General features: G+C 42.0%; 1 long non-coding RNA gene across 1 annotated transcript in view; it reads right to left on the bottom strand.

Annotated features, from left to right (window-relative positions):
• The window catches only part of LOC110346987 (uncharacterized), a 51,019-nt gene extending 49,510 nt beyond the window's left edge, over positions 1–1,509 (bottom strand). Inside the window, exons 1-2 of the long non-coding RNA XR_002391294.2 lie at positions 1,465–1,509; positions 242–565 (exon numbers count right to left, since the gene is read on the bottom strand). This is a non-coding gene — a long non-coding RNA (uncharacterized LOC110346987). The remainder of the gene's footprint in view (positions 1–241; positions 566–1,464) is intronic.
• Positions 1,510–19,317: the final 17,808 nt, after the last annotated feature.

Genomic DNA, 19,317 nt, shown 5'->3' with positions numbered 1-19,317 from the left:
CTATGCTCCACTTCTGCACAAACCTTAGGGCTACCTGACACACTGAACATAAACAGGAATAGAGAGGAACAAAATAGCTGTGAAACTAAAAGGTTCTGTAAGTTGAAGTGATCTCGTAGTCCTGGGTGCCTTCCCAAGGCCTGAGGAGAAGGGAGGGACCTATTTGCCCCCCCCCCCAACAGCTCATTTTCAGTGTAGCCAATGAGAAAGCTGTAAGATAGCTAGGGTGCCCAAATCCAACCTTGCTTCAATGTTGCAGGGGAGATCTGGCTCCCGGTAGCAGGGAGAGTCTGGTTCCTGGCTCTTTGTTGAAGAGGAGCTCTGGCTCACTGCTGAAGGGGAGATCTGGATCGTTGAAGGAGAGATGTGGCTCACTGTTGAAGAGGAGATCTGCATGGCTGAAGGGGAAGTATGGCTTATAGTTGAAGGGGAGATCTGGTCTGTCAGTGGCTCACACCTGTCACCTTTCTTACGGTAGCCGTGAACCTGCATCAAGGTCTGAATCCGCTCAAACACCAAGTCACAGTGTTCCTTCATCAGATGTGCAAATTCATTAGACGGGTTTCTAATTGACAAAACAACCAAGATCAATAATGGCAAGGGTATGGCTAGGAATTCAGACAACAGAGCAATAGGAGGTGGGGAATAAGAAGAGAGAAAAACATGCTTGTATCAATATTCGAGCAAAGCCCAGCCCTTGATTCCAAGGCATAATAACACCTATTGCCAACAGGTGCAGTGGCGTAGGCCTACAATCCTAGCTGTCTGGTAGGCTGAGGCAAGAGGATTGTAAGTTTGAGACTGCCCCAGGCAACTTGATGAGACTCTGTCTCAAAATAAAATTGAAAAAACCTATTGCTATTAAAATAAGAAATGCAAGCCAATTTGACTGCCCCTAGGTGGTGAGTCCTTTACGGGAGGGGCCATACCTGTCCCCATGTCTTCCGGAGCAATCTTGGCACAGGGCCTAGCACAGTGGCCCGAGAATTACATAAATCCACTAAGTTCAAGTTAATTTGAATTTTAAGGTAGAGCCACCATAGACTCTCACCTGCTTTAACAAGAGAGTTCTGATTAGGAAATTTCTTTCCCAGTGACCCATAATTACCCAAGAGGCTCTCAAAGAAAAAGCTCCTTCTCAGAGAGACAGCTCAGCCAAAAAATGTCACTTGAGGGGTTTTGTTTTTACTTTCAGAAACTATTGGTCATACTGAAAATCTCGACAAAACTTTTTGCTCAGTGCACTTGAATTTATTTTAGAGGTCTGATCTGGCAAAATAAGTTAATTTATCTTTGCAAAGCCAAACAAATTTAAGCGCTAGGCAAGCCTAGCCTTTCTACACAGCTCGTATTCCCATGGGGCACCAAACAATCAATCACTCCCTTAGTGTCACTAGGTGTGAAGCGGGGACAGGGAGTGGGCAAAGGCTTGGACAAAACGATTAGGCAGTTAGGGATTCATACCTTCTGTTTTCCCCTTTGTCTCCCTCCATTTTCCAGTGAGGTCACTGAAATCAGAGTAAAGCAGCATAATCACAATTTTTAATTTCATAACTCTTTCTAGTCAAAGAACGCCTACTTTTTGTCATTTTGCATTACTGTTTGCAATACATAGATAGCTACCCTTGCTGTGAGGGCTGGTACCCGCCTGTTAACATATCTTGGTCACATCAGGGTCCTCCCCCCACCCTGAACCTGATCCCCTTCCCCACATCCACAATCCTCGCTGCCGATTTCTTCTACAACATAGGATATCATTCAGTGCCCGTAACCCTTCATGTTATGTAGATATGGAAGTCTCATTTTACTGTTACAACTCCACAAATATCTTCGATATTACAAACAAGTGTATCCGTAAAAGTTATAAAAACATTCTGTGAACTCAGACAACTGAATTCAGTAGTCAAATATTCATAGGTTTAATTCCATGCCTTTAAATTCATTTACCTTTTACTCTTCAAGAACACCAAAGGAAATAAAGCTGTAAGAGGAATGCTTCGTATCTACAATGTACATGCTGCCACTGACAAGAATTGGTGTGTACTGGTGACAACAGAGGTAGCCTGGCAACATGAAACAATGGCCCTAAAATCATCAAAGTTCTCCGCATTGAACTGTGTACTTAGATTCTCATGTCAGGTCAAGCCCAAAGCCTCAGAGTTGAAGCCAATGACTTTGAAATGTGTGTGTTAAGAAACAGCCAGGTATGGCTGAGACAGGAGGATGGTTAAGTTTGAGTACAGCCTGGGCAATTTAGTGACTTGGAAGGCTCTGTCTCAAAATAAAACATTTTTAAAAAGAGCTTGGAGGGCCGGGGATTTAGCTCAGTGGTTCCGGTGCCTGCATTGCAAGCACAAGGTCCCAAGTTCGATTCCCGGTAAAAAAAAAAAAAAAAAAAAAAAAGAGCTTGGGATTGCAGGCAGAGACATGGACACAAACTTAGCCTGTGTACCCCACATGTGGAGTATGTTACACCATGTGGGTTTGCATACCTGCATACCGTCATATTCATGCAATGACAAGTCACGTGATGATACATTTCTAGGAACATATTCCCATCATTATGGGATTCACAACAATAGTTCAGCAAGGTTGCTATCTACAAGAGTAATATTTAAAACTTAATTTGGCTCCCATGGATGCATGACCAAAATTAGAAAGTATGAAAGATACCATAGCAACATAAATTTAAAGAGACCATAACCTATGGCCTCGGAATAACTGATAGGGGAACAGCTTTCCCATCAGGAACAGGTGGGAAACTAGAGCAATGACGTGAAATCCCTGCTAGAAGACACTCCACGGTGGGCAGCACATGCCTGTGATCCCTGGCAGGACAGGAGACCTGAGATGAGTCCTATGATAGATAATCCCAGCTTTCTGTCTCCACACTTCCAGCCCTTGGTGCAGAGAGAAGACTCTCAACCCAAAGGCTGCGCTCTACTAAGTTTTGGACACAGACACAGGGGTTCGGGAGGCCAATATGGCTAGAGTTTGTGGAGGTACTGGGCAAAAGGAGCCCTGAAGATCTGCGTAAGGGACCTGGCCAATCTTTAGCCAAATGCTCAGCCGTGTATTACAAGGTGACACTCTCCAAGCCCAGTCACAGCAAATGTCCCCAAGGCTTTCCTTGGGGAAAGCCTTGACACAAGCACTGTGAATTTGAAACCAGGCAGCAGTCGCAGTTCATGTATACCTAGAAGACATTAGAGGTGCAGAAGGCCGAAGTGGAGGAAAAGGACTGAAAAGCAATTGGAAATACATGTACTGCGGGGATCCAACAGGCTGCACGGAGGAGGAGCCACGCTGCAGCTACGCAGAGAAAATCAGCTAAAAACACAGACATCCCGACGACAGAATCAATCTGGAATAAGAGACTAGTAAATCGAATAAAACATAGGCACAGGACTTCATCACCCCACAGGGCTGCCAGTGGTGCAGCAAGAATCGCCATGTTGGCGAGTCCCCAGAAACTGAGGGACTGAAAGGGTGTGGCTAACTCAAGCCCCACAGGATAGAGGTGGGAAAGTCTTCCACACAGAGGACATTGCCACCTGGCAGCAAATTTCATGGCACACGCAGAGGCAGGAGACCAGACAGGTCACCACCCCTCCCTCCTTTTTTCCCCTCTGTCGTGGTCCTAGCTGCTAACTGGAAACACTAGACAGCAAAGTTAGGGACTGCAGCGCAGCAGAGTTGGGGAAAGAAGTCATGGGCCACTAGTGGCTTGAGAGAAAGATGCAGACGCGTAGGCCATAGGTCAGCACTCAACCCGAGCCACTGTGGGCTGAATTCACAGCGGCAGTCAGGATGGAGATGTGCCAATGGGGCTGAAACAGAAGTCTGTGCCGAGACCGAGCAGAGCCCACTGTACACGGGACTGGGGGCAGCCCTGGGCCTGCCCTGCCCGAGGGCCCCACCATGACAACTCACAGTAAGGAGAATTGGGTGGGCCGGAGAGGGACATCCAAAAGCTGCTGGCTGAAGACAGGACCCAGCTCCCACCAGATCAGCCCCGAACCCAGCACTGATCCTACTGTAGACGTGGCAGGGCTACACAGCACAGACTGGGGACACTACCTGCCTTGGACACTACCACAGAACTTTGGACACCAGAGGAATTTTATTTTTTTAATTTTATTAATTTTATTGGTGCAATTTAGATATACATAATGGTCACATTCATCATAGGAAATTTGTACCTATACACAGTATATCTTGATTCCTTTTTCTCAATCCCCTCCCCTCCCTTCAAACCCTCTTCCCCTAATGAACACAGAAGGAAAAATCCTCAATAAAATACTGGCAAACAGAATGCAGCAAATCATCAAGAAGATCATACATCATGACCAAGTAGGATTCGTCCCAGCGATGCAGGGATGGGTCAACACACAGCAATCGATAAAGAGCCAAAGACAAAAATCACATGAATATCTCAGATGCAGAAAAAGCATTTCACAAAATCCAGCAGCCTTGCATGATTAAAAACCCTATAGAAAACTGGAAAAGACGGTCCTTACCTCAATCTGATAAAAGCCATCTATGACAAACCAACAGTCAGAACAATACTGAACAGTCAAAAACTGAAAGCTTTCACTCTGAAATCAGGAACAAGACAAGGATGTCCACTTTCACCACTCCTGTTCAATATAGTTCTGGAAACATTAGCCACGGCAATTAGACAAGAGAAAGAAATAAAAGGAATAAAGATAGGAAAGGAAGAAGTTAAATTGTCATTATTTGCAGATGACATGATTCCCTACATATAAGACCCCCCAAACTCCACCAAAAGACTTCTAGATTTAATAACCAATTTCAGTGGAGTAGCTGGATACAAAGTCAACACTCAAAAATAAATAGCATTTCTGTACACAAATAACAAACTCACTGAGAAAGAAATTAGGGAAACAACACCTTTCAAAATTGCATAGAAAAAAATGAAATACCTAGGAATCTTAATGAAGGAAGTAAAGGACCTTTATATTGAAAACTACAGTACTCTGAAAAAGGAGATCAGAAAAACGAGGATCTCAGAAAATGTAAAGATATCCCTTGTTTTTGGGTAGGAAGAACCAACATAGTGAAAATGGCCATACTTCCAAAAGTGTTATACAGATTTAATGCAATCCCAATGAAAATACCATTAGCATACCTCACAGAACTAGAGAAAATATTCCTAAAATTCGTTTGGAACTGGAAGAGACCTAGAACAGCAAAAAACAATTCTAGGTAACAAAGGCAAGGCAGGGGACATCACAATCCCTGACTAAAAATTATACTACAGAGTTACTGTCAATTTTAAAAAACAAACAACAACAAAAAAAACAGCATGGTACTGGCAAAAAGAAAAACAAAAACAAAAAAACAAACCCTAAGATCAATGGAACAGATCAGAAAATGTGAAAATAACCCCAAACATACACAGCCACCTTATCTTTGACAAAAGAGCCAAACACCCTCACTGGAGGAAAAATAGCCTCTTTAATAAGTAGTGTTGGAAAAACTGGCTTTCCACGTGCTGAAGACTAAAACTAGACCCATTATCTCTCGCCATGCACTAAACTAAAATAAAAATGGATCAAAGATCTAAATATTAAAACAGAAAGACTAAATCCGCTGGAAGAGAGAATAGGGAGAACTCTCGAGGACATAGGGGTAGGCAAAGACTTCATGAACAATACCCACACTGCAAGGGAAATACTACAAAGAATCATCAACTGGGGCCTCATCCTATTAAAAAACTTTCACACAGCAAAAGAAATTACCAACAGAGTTGAAGAGACAACCCACAGAGTGGGAAAAATTTTAGCCAGTGGTTCCTCAGCAAAAGGACTAATATCTAGAGCATACAAAGAATCGAAAAACATCAGACCCCTCCCAAATTTAAAGACCTAATCCAAAAATAGGCATCTGAAATTGAGAGACACTTCACAGATGAACAAGTACAAATGGCAAATAAACATAAGCAAAAATGTTCAACATCACTGGTCATTTGCGAGATGCAAATGAAAACAACGCTGAGATTCCACCTCACTCCAGAAAGAATGGCTGCTGTCAAGAAATCAACCAATAACAAATGCTGGCGGGGCTATGGAGAGAAAGGAACCCTCCTCCACTGTTGGTGGGAGTGTAGACTGGTGCAACTACTGTGGAAATCAGTATGGAGATTCCTCAAAAAACTAGGATTAGACGTCCCATTTGACCCAGCTATTCCCCTGCTGGGTGTCTTCCCAAAAGAATTAAAAGCATCATACCACAGTGATATATGTGCGCCCATGTTTACAGTAGCACAGTTTGTAATAGCGAAATTTGGAAACAGCCCAAATGCCCATCAACCGATGATGGATAAAGATGTGAGTATTTTTTACACAATAAAGTACTACTCTGCCATAAATAAGGATAAACTTGAGACATTTCTAGCTAAATGGGTGCACTTTGACACTATACTCTTACGTGAAATGAATCAGACACACGTTTAACTATCACATTGTCTCTTTGCTGTGAAAAACTGAAAGGGTAAACAAGGACCAAAATGCATAATAGGTAATGTGAAAAAGGAAGAAATGATTCAAAAGTAAAGGGGAACTAGCAAAGGGGGAAGGGGGAAAGAAGGAAGGGATAACAATGAGAAGGAAAAAATGGAAAATAAAACACAGGTAACTGAAGGTAGGGGCATGGCTCAGCAGTAGGGCCCTTGCTTAGCATGCTCAAGGCCTGGGTTGCATCCCATGCATTGAAAAAAAAAAGATATATATCTTTTTTGGATTCCCAAAAAGATGAGGCAAAGAATGATAGTTGAATAAATAGTGGTCATTTTTTTTCATAATAGATGAAAAATATAAACTTGTATATTCAAAAAGCTCAATAAATCAAAGAAAATGAACACAAAAAAAAAGACACAAGTGGCTAAAAAAACCCAGAAATAAAGATACATTTAACACAGGAGAAAGAATGCCCTCTATCTCATTTTGCACCAGAACAACTCTAGCCAAAAGACAATAAAATATCTTTAAAGCAAAAATATAGCCTGTGAGGGAAATGAAAATAAAAATATTTTGAAGTAAACAAAATCTGAAAAATGTCACAGCCAACATCACAGCATTACTAAAAATGCTAAAGGAAATGCTTCCAGTAGAAAGAAAACAATACCAGGTGGAAATTCATGCCTACTTAAAAGGAATGAAAAGCACTGGCCATAATATATATGTAGGTAAATACAAAGGAAGTTTTTCTTTTAAAATTTCTTAAGTTCATATTCTTACAATGGTTCAGTTGAGTACTTGTTTGCTTTATGATGCTACAAAAGTAAGATACAGTCAGTAGAAATCATTTAATTTTTAGTAAAATAGTCAGTAAATTCCTGGAGCAGTTTACAAAAACAGGCTTAGCATCAGATGATACTGTCCAGCAGTAAGCTAAGGTGAGTGTTCCCAGGACATTTGAGGTAGGCGACGGTTAGCTGAGATGTTCTGTAGGGTCAGGGTATTAAGTGCACTTCTGACTTAATGACGTTTTCAATTATGACAGGTTCATGGGATGTGACCCCTTCATAAGTTATGGAACATCTGTGCTATAGGGTTGATAAAGATATGCAGAAGTAAAATCTATGACCATAATAGCCAAAAGGACCAAAAAGTGAAAAAAATTCTACCCTTCTAATGTTCTTCCATTATACTCAAAACAGTACAATATTAATTCATGGGAGACTAATAAATTAAAGACATATATTAGAAACTGCCTAGAGAAACAAATACAATACACAGAGATACAGATTATAAATCGAATGAAGAAATAAAATGAAATACTAATTAAATGCTCATTTAATCCAAAAGAAAGAAGAAAAGGAACAAAGATCAAATAGGATAATCAGAAAAATTATACCAAGATAGTAGGCTTAAAGCTTACCATATAAATACTCATATCGCTAGCAATAGGAACAACACAGAAATATAAAGTCTGAGATTGTCAAGACCGGGCCATAAAAAGTAAGCCAAACCATGCTTCCACAAGAAGCTTAAAGTAATTATGAAGACAGGGATAGGTTAAAAATGGGACAGAAACATATGTACTGTCCAGGCCGAATGACAAAGGCCATGACTGGCTATAGGGCTGCCAGACAAAGTACACTATGAGGTAAAGAATCCTCCTAGGGCAAAGGAGGGACTTTTCCACATCTCACCATGAAGCTTCCCAAGGAAGTAAAAACTGGGAGACTTAAAAGAGGAAATGAACCCACACTTACCAAACTCAGTGAGTTTATACTCCTCTCTCTGGGATCAGTAGAAGGAATAAGCCCCAAATAAAGGAGGAAGTGGAACCAGCATCTCACCAGCACGAGCTCAGCCACGTGTCTGTTACCGGCAAACATCCGGGCAACTGAAGAATTCCGCACACAGACATCCACTATGACGCAACGGCTGCCGCCAGCCCATTGAAAGATCACTTGACTACTGCAGGAGGCCCTGATTGAATCCCCAGCCCCGCAAAAAATAAAATAAATTAAATAAACAATGCAGTACACATTGGTACATAAAACCAGGTTCAATAAACTTAAAGTGTTAAAATTGTACAGATTGTGTTATCTTACTATAACACAAGTAACAAATCAAAAAGCAATAAATATATAGAAAATTCCCAAATATTTAAAAATGAAATAACAGACTTCTAAATAATTTGTGAATCCAAGAAGATATTCCAGAGGAAATTTTAAAATATTTCAAACTGATTATGAAAATTATTTGAATCTCCAAAACATTAAAAATCTGATTGTAATTTCTTACAATTATATCTTTATAGTAGTATACATTTCTATTAAGAAATGTATCTCTCTAATTACTGAACTCTCTTTTTCATATTTTAAATAACATTTATAGGGCTTTTCATGTAGAAAAAATTGTAGGTTGCTTAGTAGTTAAAGAAAATGGATTGTTTATATACAATGGAGTATTACTGTGCCATAAAGAAGGATACACCTGAGTCATTTTTGGAAAATGGAAGCATTATGGTTTGAGACCATAATGCTAAGTGAAATAAATCAGGCACACAAGTTTCAATACTGCATAGTTTTTTAAATATGAGAAACACAAAATGTAAGTAAAGTGCAAAATAAAAGATAGATAAAAGGAAGCAGAGAGATGGTCTTCTGTAAATGAGGAGGATCAAGAGATGGAGGGAGGGAGAAGGAGGAAAGGTGGAGATGAAAACAGAATTAGGATGGATCATCTACACGTACCGACTTCCCACAAGGAATGTAATCATTATGTACCACAACAATGTACTAATAAAAATTGAAAACAATTTTAAAATGAGAAGAAACACTAAAGAGAAAACAACAAGGCTGTACTGAAGCACGTAATGAAGACTTAAATAGGTGGAAAGATATTCTGTGCCTATGGACAAGGAATTCCATTATCAAATTGATCAGATCATGCAAATTAAAACAATTATGATCAAAACTCAGTAAGTTTGTTTTGTTATGCTTTGTTTTTCCATGCAACTTCACAAGTTAATTGCAAAATTCCTGTGCCAGGAAAAGAATCAGAAATCTCTACGATAATTTCGAAGAACAGTCCTGAAAACGATGCACCCTTCTCAAAATCTGTCACAAAGCTTCGGTACTTAGGGTGGAGACACAAGCGAGAACAAGCATGAAAGAGCAGAGTCCTGCACAAGCTACAACTGGATGTGTCACGAAAGAAGCATAATTTTAAAGTTTCTACCATAGCAAAAGAAATGACTTCATACAGCCTTTTCTGAGTCTGGGGCAACCAAATTTGTTTGCAAGCTCTTTCAAGACAGGTGTCAGGCTTTGTCTGCCTTCGATACCTCCAACAGTAGCCCACTGTGTCTGACCACTCTGCTCCCCCACGGCACAAGGCAGGCACAAGCCCTAGGGTGCTGGCGCGCTCTGGCCCCTCTCCCATCAGCAATGCCTTCTGAGACACAGTCATGAATGAACATGGGAAGGCTGAAAAAGTCTAATTAAAAACTAAGTCCAAGAGGAGCCAGCTGTCCTAAGTAAAATCATGTAATGGTTCTAAAAGAACAGCTTTGCAATGAATATCTCTTTCCAAAATCAGTGGAAAATAATCTAAAATCTCATCAAATTTAATTACTGAAATATAATTTAAAGGTCAAGAGAATCACACTTGCAAAGATTTTTTTTCTGTTTTAAAGGTGGCTGGGTGTGGTGACACACACCTGTCATCCCAGCAGTCGAGAGACTGAGGCAGGAGGTTCGCTGTGAGTTGAAGGGCAGCCTGGGCTATACAGTGAGATCCTGTCTCAAAATAAAGAAATACAAATAAAAGGTGGAAGGGGATGCTGTTCCCATTCACTTTTAATTTTTTAGAGAAAAAAGACTTGGTGTGCACATGTGTATACACACATATACATATATAAGTGGTTTTGTTCAATAAGTAGATCTGAATAGGCTCTCTGCAGTAGAGAATCACTTCTGACTATTATGATACAAGATTATGAGCATTTCGTTGAGACAAGCTCCACAAGAAAAAGAATGCTCCATGTTAATTCAGTTTCGAAAGTGCCATGTCCCAAATAGCTGATCATGCTTCCAGCTCAGGCTCCATGGTCATGCCAACCTGCTCTGGAGACAAATGACTTACTGCTCACATCTGGGATGCTGATCCTACTGTCCCCGACACGTGGAGCAGGAGCCACATGTGGGGCCGATGTGACACACACAGCGTGTGTCATCGTTTCCTGGTACAAACTTTTCAGCACCTGGGCTGAGTGCCAGACACAAGTCCTCTGAGGTTAGGCACCGAGCTGGGTCCCCCAGCACCCCAGGTACCTCGCAGTGCAGCAAAGTCACCACACTGGGTGGCCGAGAAAGGGAGAAACTAGAGGAGGAACAACAGAGTAGCGAGCCTTTGACCCTCTGCTTGCCAACCTGGAAGAATAGGAAAAAATGTAAAAGCACTGCAATTCCAGGAATGTACTTACATACCTCAGCGCTGATGACGTTTCCATCAGATTCTCTATAAATTCAGACAAATAACTGTACTCGTCCACCTGGATCTGTTCTGTTTAAACACTTACGAAGCTGACTTTTCATGCAGTTCTCTGAGAAATGCCTACACTCGTGGCACCGTTCAGTTTGAAAGAGTAACATCTGCCCCGGACTTAGAGTCCGTTCCTTTGATTCTCCTTACCCAGATTACATAAGTATCTCTCCCTCCCCCTCGCTCTCTCCCCTTCCTCTGGTACTGGGGATGGAACACAGGGCCTTCACACTGAGCTACATCCCCAGCTCTTTTCAGTTTTGTACACAGGGTTTCACTAACTGGCTAAATTGCCCAGGCTGGACTGTAACTTGCCATCCTCCTGCCTTAGCTTCCCAGAGTGCTAGTGCACCATCATGCCTGGCAGATTGTAATTTTTATTTCATATAAAATCTCAGCATTTGTGACACTCTCTGGTAGATTTTCTTTGCGCGCTGTTGGGGATGGAAGCCAGGGCCCTGTGCATGGTGGCAAGCACTCTACCCACCGAGCTCTATCCACCCCAGCCTCTTTTGTGAGCTTCTCAGTCAGCGAAAACTACTTGTTACAATGGTGGCCCGAAAAGAATTTTCCAACAGTGTATATGCTGTATGAACTCAATCATGTAAACATGATAAGCAAATGAACAAATCAAATGCTGGGTGCAAAACAGGTCCAGAAATAAAGCAAAATCTTTAGAGAGATTTTTAGTTAATGTTGACTATGGGCAATTAAACAGATTTTGTCACATTTTTGCAGTACTAGATTAAATTCAGGGCTTCTGCACTGAGCTATACCATCCCCAGTCATTTTTTATATTTTATTTTGAGACAAGGTCTCACTAAATTGCTAAATGAGCTGGGCTCATACTTAGGATCCTCCTGCCTCAGCCTCCCAGAGTGCAGGCATTACAGCTAACTTTTTCATACTTTTAAAATTTACTATAATTAATATTCGTGACATTCAAAATTAAGGAAAACCTCTTGAAAATAATCATGGACCCCAGTGTTGAACAGTGAAGCCTCAGCTTCAGAACCGATCAGACCCAGCTTTAAATTTGAACTCTGCCTGTTCATTTTTATGTGACCTCGGTGAACTCCTTAGCCTCTATGCATGCCAATGACCACAGATATAAAGTGGGCATCACAGTACCTACGTTGACAAGGTATCCGTGAAAATGAAGTGAATGTATATGAGGTGGTTAACACGGGGACTGGCTCGTAGCAGCCATTTAATGAACTGCAGCTTTGAATCGAGGTCCTGAAAAGCAGTGCTCAATCTAAAGGAATGTGAGAGGGTGCAGTTTGCTAAGAGAGGGAACGTGTAGCGACACAGAGAGGCTGCCTGATGTCACCTGCTGTGGAAATAATAAGAGAATCATGTGGAGACAAATCTCCACCCAGCGTGCCAGCTGGAGAAGTCCAAGGCGACAGGAAGGAGGGGGCGGCAGAAGGGGTGGAGGAAGAATTCAGACGTGTTCTGGACATGTCGCAACTGCCCATGGCGAATGCCACCATTACATACTACAAGTGTGTAACCAGAAAGATTAAAAATCTTACAAAAAGAAGTAGTGCCTTGGTCTGAGGCACCTCATGTGCGTCCTCGTAAGAGCTACTCGAGGTCCAAGAGGGTGACCACAGCGACACTGTTGCACATGGAGGTGACCTTCCTCAGTACTATGCAGCAGGAGATCAGACTGGCCTTTGCTCACAGTTTTTCTGGGGACCAAGGAAGACAAGAGGCACGAAAGGTAATGGCCAGAAGGTGCACTTGAAGGGGTGATCCAGAGGGCAAAGACTGCTAAGGACGAAGGGGCAGGGATGGGGAAGGCACCTAGAACAAAGTGCTGCAGTTGGGGGCTGGGAGGAATCCCAAGGAGCCAAACACCAGGGGTGGTAAAAGCATCAGAAATAAAAAGAGTAGTGCAAGGGCAGGGCAGGGGGCTCTGGGCAGTGAGCACACTGCCACTGGAGTCGTCACAAGTGGATTTGTGGGTGTGCCATGTGCAGTCGTGAAAAAGGTTATACTTTTTATTCTCCCAAAGTGAGCGAGGGGCAGATCTGCACTCTCCCACCCCTGAAGAGGCTACTCTTGCTAGTTAGCACCTAGAAGGCAGGGATAGCAGCCCTCCCACCCTCTGGGCTGCCTGAGCCCCAGGCAGGAGCTGGGAGACCGTGAGCCCTGTGCCCACCAAGTCCCATTGCTGCCGTGGCGGCCGCAGCTGTCCTCGCTGTCCAGTCTGTCTGTCCACACCGCTAGACTGACAGAGAGCAGGAGAGTGCATGGCCTCATGGTGCAGTAACGGCCAGAAAGTGTTCGTTCACCTCGTGTTAACAGCATTTACAATATTTACACAGAATTTTAAAGAAAACCAGAGAGGATCTGAAGAAAAGCAGAATGGCGAGATGAATACATCTTTGGATATTACTCTAGCTGCAATATTTATTTTACAGCAAAAACCTCCAAGTATTTACAATGCCATTGTGGAAGGTAATCACACCATATACTTGTAGCTGTGAAATACGCTGTGCATTCTCACCAGTCAGCCACAGTAATTACCCAGGGAGACACATACATACACTTTGTAGAATCAATTGCTCAAGTGAGAAAAAAACAACAAAAAAACCCACAGGCTTTTGGATCTCAATATGGTTCCGGGAATTTTTTTTTAACTCTGTAGGAGAGAAAGTAGGATGGCATTTTTCATTAAATTGAATGAAGTCATCTTCTGTTGTGCATGTATGGTTTCTTAATAAGGGAGAAAAAATGAAATATTTACAATTTTGCAACAGACAGTAATGATATTAAATGTGTACAGCATTAATAGGTAACAAATTCTGTAGGCATTTCCAAGTTATTACTTATTTTCAGTCAAAACTTTCTTTAAAAATTACAACTCAGAAGATTATATTTCAACAACTGCTCATTCGTCTTAAAGGAACGTGTGTGCAATGGATATGATCAAGAGTAGAAAGGAATCTATACTGCATAAAGCAACACGCATGCCATGTGGCATGCTGAGCATGGCAGGACCAGCAAGTGGCACAGCCCCGCTCCAAAAGAGACCTGGAGACAAGGCTGGGCTTCTGGCTTCCTTTGTGGCATCCCTAGTGAGCACATGTGAGCTTTTTCTGACCTTAATTTTCTTTGGCAACCTCTCACTGTGCACTAGCCTGGCCACAGCTGAGGGAAAAGACAAGCAATGAAAGAAATGAGCCAAAATGCCTAGAAGTGTGTGTGTGCCTGCATGCGCGCAGACACACATGCCTGCACAGGTGAAATGTACAGCCATTCTTACACCCAACTGAAGCTCCTTCTGAGCACGGATGCACATTCCACAACCCCCTCTGAGGACAGCTCATGCCAATATTGTCAACTGCATTCTTGGCAGCCCAAGCTGTGCCTGGCAGAAAAGGTATGAAGAAATCTTGGGTGAATGAATAAATGAATGAAGGGACACTCAGTCCTACCTATAAAAATACTTGTGGGAAATCTAAGATTGCTGAATATTTCTTCCCCAGCTAATCTCATTTCTCAAAGACAGGTAAGCGTGAGCGCACGCATGCACACGCACGCACACACACACACACACACACACACTGCGCACGTGCAGCAAACTCACCTCTTTCAAAGAAACAAACTTGAATCAAAAAGTACATCTCTGCTTGGCAGTTCTGTACAGCAAGTTCTCCTAGCCCAAGAAAATAAAGAGTTCTGAAGTATCAAAATGCATCTTATGCCCTTGAGTGTTCTGCCAGAACAGTTCAAGCTTCTACATGGGCCAGTACAATTTTCTGCAAGTTTCTAAAACAGATCAGCAATGCATTAAATTCTTCATTCTAATCTTATTTCAGTTAAGTCTCTGGAAGGTCCCTAACCCTTTCCATGATTCTCCCAGGTCTGCCATCTCAGCAGTTCATGTGGCCACTGGCATCTACACAAATGCACTCATGAGGGCCAAGGGAGTGACCAGGGCTGGGACAGCAGCTTCAGAGAAATGGGCTGTGAGATAACTCGGTGCTGGATACAAAAGACCTCGACTGGAGACCACCGCAGACCGAACACCACTGGAGCAAGGACACCAAGATGGAAGCTTGGGGTATGGTGAGATTGAACTGTTCTTCCCACATCCTGGTGTGTGAACCTGCACAAGTTACTTGGCCTCTCTGAGCCTCAGTTTCCTCACCTGTAAACTGGGAATAAGAAGAGAGCTAATACGTCTAGCCTAGTGCCAACCTTAAAATAAGGCCTCTGTGAATATTTTTAAACAAAGTGTGATAAAGACCATCCTCCTTGCACCCCTCCAATTTCCATCTGTGACCTTTCAGCCCACTGGGAATAAGCATGAACACCCCATGTTTCTTCCAAAGCTGGTTCTCTCACCTATCGACAAGTTACTTTGATGTTCTGTAGCAATCACATGTATGTCCAATAACCTTTCTGTAACTGATCATGTTCTTGAAAGAAATTCATCAAAAATCATAAATATGCTGACAAGCTGTCACACATCTAAGTCCTTCAATGGGAAAAAAAAATAGGGATGTTTCTATCATGGTGGGACCCCTGTCCCTTGACAGTGATTGCCGAGACACAGGGTTTGAGTATTTGAGAATCCCTGGTCTACAGCAAAGAGTGACAGTTCAGAGTGCTTCATGAGACTCACTCATCAGCATCAAGGCCGAGGTGCAGCAGCACTTTGCGCTTTGGGGGAGGGAGGTAAGAGTGTTAAAGTGCATTCCAGTATCACTTACCCCTCCTTCCCACTGCCTCGGAGGGCTTCCAAGGCCCTGCACCTCATCCTCCCCACCCAGAGCTCTCCAAGAGCTTCTTTTGGGTGTTTGTTGCTGTCATCACCCAAGTGGACTGTGGCATTGAACCCACTTAAGATCTAAGGACACATTGTTGAGGGTGTTGTCCTTGAACGTGTCCTAAAGTCAGATATTTACATCGAGAAATGTCCCTGCTACTGTGCACCTATCATGACTCTGAGTTATCTATTGCCGCTACTACTGATACTCTCTTTCCAGGCTCAGCCAATGAGCACTTTCTGCCTCCACCATTCCCCCTTCCTCTCTCCTTGACATCATTTAGTCCCCATATGTCACAACTGGTTCCTCAAAAGGAATCAATCTGAGAATTTTCCAAAAATGAAGAATGAGAAACTCACAGAGTGTAGTCCATAGTCCGCCGGTAAGAAAAAGGACTAAAGAGAACATGTTAAAGGGAAAGTCGAAGGAGCAAATCCTGTATCTCAATATCCTGGCTGTCTTTACCGGATGGTCTTTATGCAAGAAGTAAAGACTCGTTTGGGGAAGCAACGGTATGCTTCCCCTCATCAGCGAACCCATCTTTCCTGAAGCATCATGCATTTAGAATCATGTAACATTGCACAGACATTTTCTAGGATAGACTCTGACAGGTAAAGAGATGAAGCCGACTTCTGCTGCTTTTGAGATCAGGCTTAGAATACAAGCTCAAAATTTCTAAATTCCAGAAGAAAAGTGCACTTCAAGTGTTGTACCAGCTGGGAGGCAGGAATAAAGATGAAGAGTACAGAGGGTACGCAGAAACAAAGACACAAAAGCCAGAAGCTGATCCCATATGGAGCAGGAGAAGATCTTGGTTAAAGCAATCGCACTTTTTCTTCTCGGGGCTGAGGATGAAACCCAGGATCGTGCAAGCTAGGCAAGTGCCCTGCCACTCAGCCACACAGCCAGCTCACACTGCACTTTTTCTTAAATGCAGTCTCCTGAACTCACCAGTGAAGGCTTAGGGCTCCCCAGTTAGTAGAAAGCTTAGGGACAAAGAAGACCCTGAACTACAGAAGAAAGAGCAAACTTTTCACAATGCGACTATTCTGATCCATGATGTTTCAACAGAATGTCCACCTCAATCTTCTGAGGAAAACTAGTGGGTGTAATCTCGTCTAACAACAAAAACAATGTAAGGTACTAAAAAACAGCCTTCAAAACTCCAGAAAAACAGAAGATCTTTCTCACTTGCACATCTCTACTATACCTCTCACCCTCATTTTCTACCAATAATGTTCCTTGAATAGATAAGTAAGTTAATGAAGTAAATAATCATTTTTATGTCGATGAAAGCATTGAAATTTGCAAGTGATTTCTTAAAAAATTAGAGGTTAATCAGGATAATCTGTATTCCTCCCACGTCTATGTCAGCATCCTGCCTGCCTTTAAATGTCTACAGCTTGTAGGCTTCCTGCACAATTAACCTTTTGTTCTTTACAGAAGCAGAATAACTTACTTTTGGGGGCCTGCATAGCTGCACCATACTTCAAAAATTTCCATTACTGACAAGGCTAAAAAATCATTTTATTTATATATTTATTTCCCCACTTAAATTTATTAGAATCTATAGAAACTAGAATTATCACTAGGGTTTCTCACCTAATGCAAACAGTTCACAAAATGACCAAAAATACCACAGTGAGGTTAGTAAAAGTTTTACATTAAACTTCAAGCATTTATTGGTTTGTAAGAGTAATATTTTGTATGAAATTGTCCACATTGGCTCTATTTTGTATACCATATAAACAAACACTGACTTTTTAAAAATTATGTGTTAAACAGAACTCCCATGATATTCATTAAAAAGCAAACTCATTTAAACTTGACACAAAGAAATTGAAAATTTTTCAGACCAGAGAAAATTTCATTTTACTGTTTCCTTAAAGAACAGTTAATTTGTCAAACCATGGGCAAACTCGTTCTGCTACAGTAGAAAAGGAAAAGTTCTCGGAAACATGGAACTGTATTTGGGTCTGTGACCCAAATCACTCGAATGATGGCTCCACAAAAAAAGAAAACAATATATTCTAAGACTCTGAGAGGTAGGCAAGTGCTCTACCACTGATAAACAAGCTCATCCTTGAAAGTCTTTGATCCCTCACTGGAGATCAACCCTCCCACACCCTCACAAGGTAAGAACCTCTTTGTCCACTACAGGTAAAGCTGGTCTCCACACTGCCTCTCCAAGGAGATGAAGTCAATTATCAGAGACATCTCAGACCCAATCAGAGGAGAGGGAGAGGGGAGAAATCTCTGATGAAAGCCATTCCCATGTTTATTGGGTATTGGATGCAATACCCAAGACCCACAAGTTTAATTTGGCTCACAGTTTCAGAGGTTTCAGTTCATGGCTGGCTGGATCCAAGGCAGGAACATCACTGGAGATGGGAATGGCAGAGCAAAGCTGCCTCCTTCATAGTATCTGGGAAGCAGAACAAGGGAAAAGCGCCAGAAAAGAAAGGACCAGGAACAAGATACACTCACACCCACCCAGACACACCCAGAGTGTGCTTTATTAATGTCCTAAGTATCTTTTAAAACAATCAGGATGACACATTTAACTATGACATCACGTGACAGTGTCTTAGAGGAGGACAGTGTCAACAAACTCATTCTTGATTTGGAGAACTGGACTTGTTTTTTGTTTTCTGTAACAGAGGGAATGTTTGCGGCTGCAAGACCGGGTGTTTTGTTGTTGATTTTGCAGTGCTAGGGATGAGAGCTAGGGCTTGCTGTGTGCTAGGCAGACATTCTACCACTGGGGCACATCCCCAGCCTGAGAAGGCCAGCTGTTTAATAATTTACTGGAGATACCCAGGAGTTTGTGCTTACTTCAATCCTCGCTGGATCCTAAGTCAATGCATCATAAAATTTGGTGCAAAAATACTCACGGGCAATTGCCCTGAGACATTTAATATTGCAAAATGACCAGTGAGTATTACTCCTGGAGAGTTCATGAATGCCTGGGCCAAATACCACTTCTCACATATAAAAGTAAATATGGTTTTCTAAAGGTCATGGTCTTGTAGAACACTAATACCAATATTAATAAGTATCAAGCAAAATAAAAATGAAGTGTCGCTCATTGAGTATATTTGGAAAATGGTTATATATACTGAAGCAGATTTGCTGTCTATAAACGATCTTAGCACTTGTAATAGGTTTCCAAGCATGGAGATAACTTTAGTGTATCTTTGTCTTGCTTTACAACATATTCTCTCTTCTTCATTAGAACATGTTTACAGTACATGTTTCCTGTACATGGCTACAATCATCATAGGGAGTAGGTACATATACACAGCACATTACAACCCATTCTCAAGCACTTAGCCTGACAAGGTACATTCTGGCTTACAAATGATCAAGCAGAACATGTGAGAACCTAACAACAAATATTTAATGCACTCCGCAACAAACAAATGAGGTTTGGATTTCCTCCAATTTTTTTTTGTACCGGGAATCGAACTCGGGCCCTTGTGCTTCGAGGCAGGCTGGCAGCACCA

This window comes from Heterocephalus glaber, unplaced genomic scaffold, assembly GCF_053883595.1.
Source record: "Heterocephalus glaber isolate CG9 unplaced genomic scaffold, H.glaber_assembly_v1.0 deba00001164, whole genome shotgun sequence".
Classification (NCBI taxonomy): Eukaryota; Metazoa; Chordata; class Mammalia; order Rodentia; family Bathyergidae; genus Heterocephalus; species Heterocephalus glaber.
The sequence above is the reverse complement of the archived record's forward strand: the minus strand, read 5'-3'. Positions and strand labels throughout refer to the sequence as shown.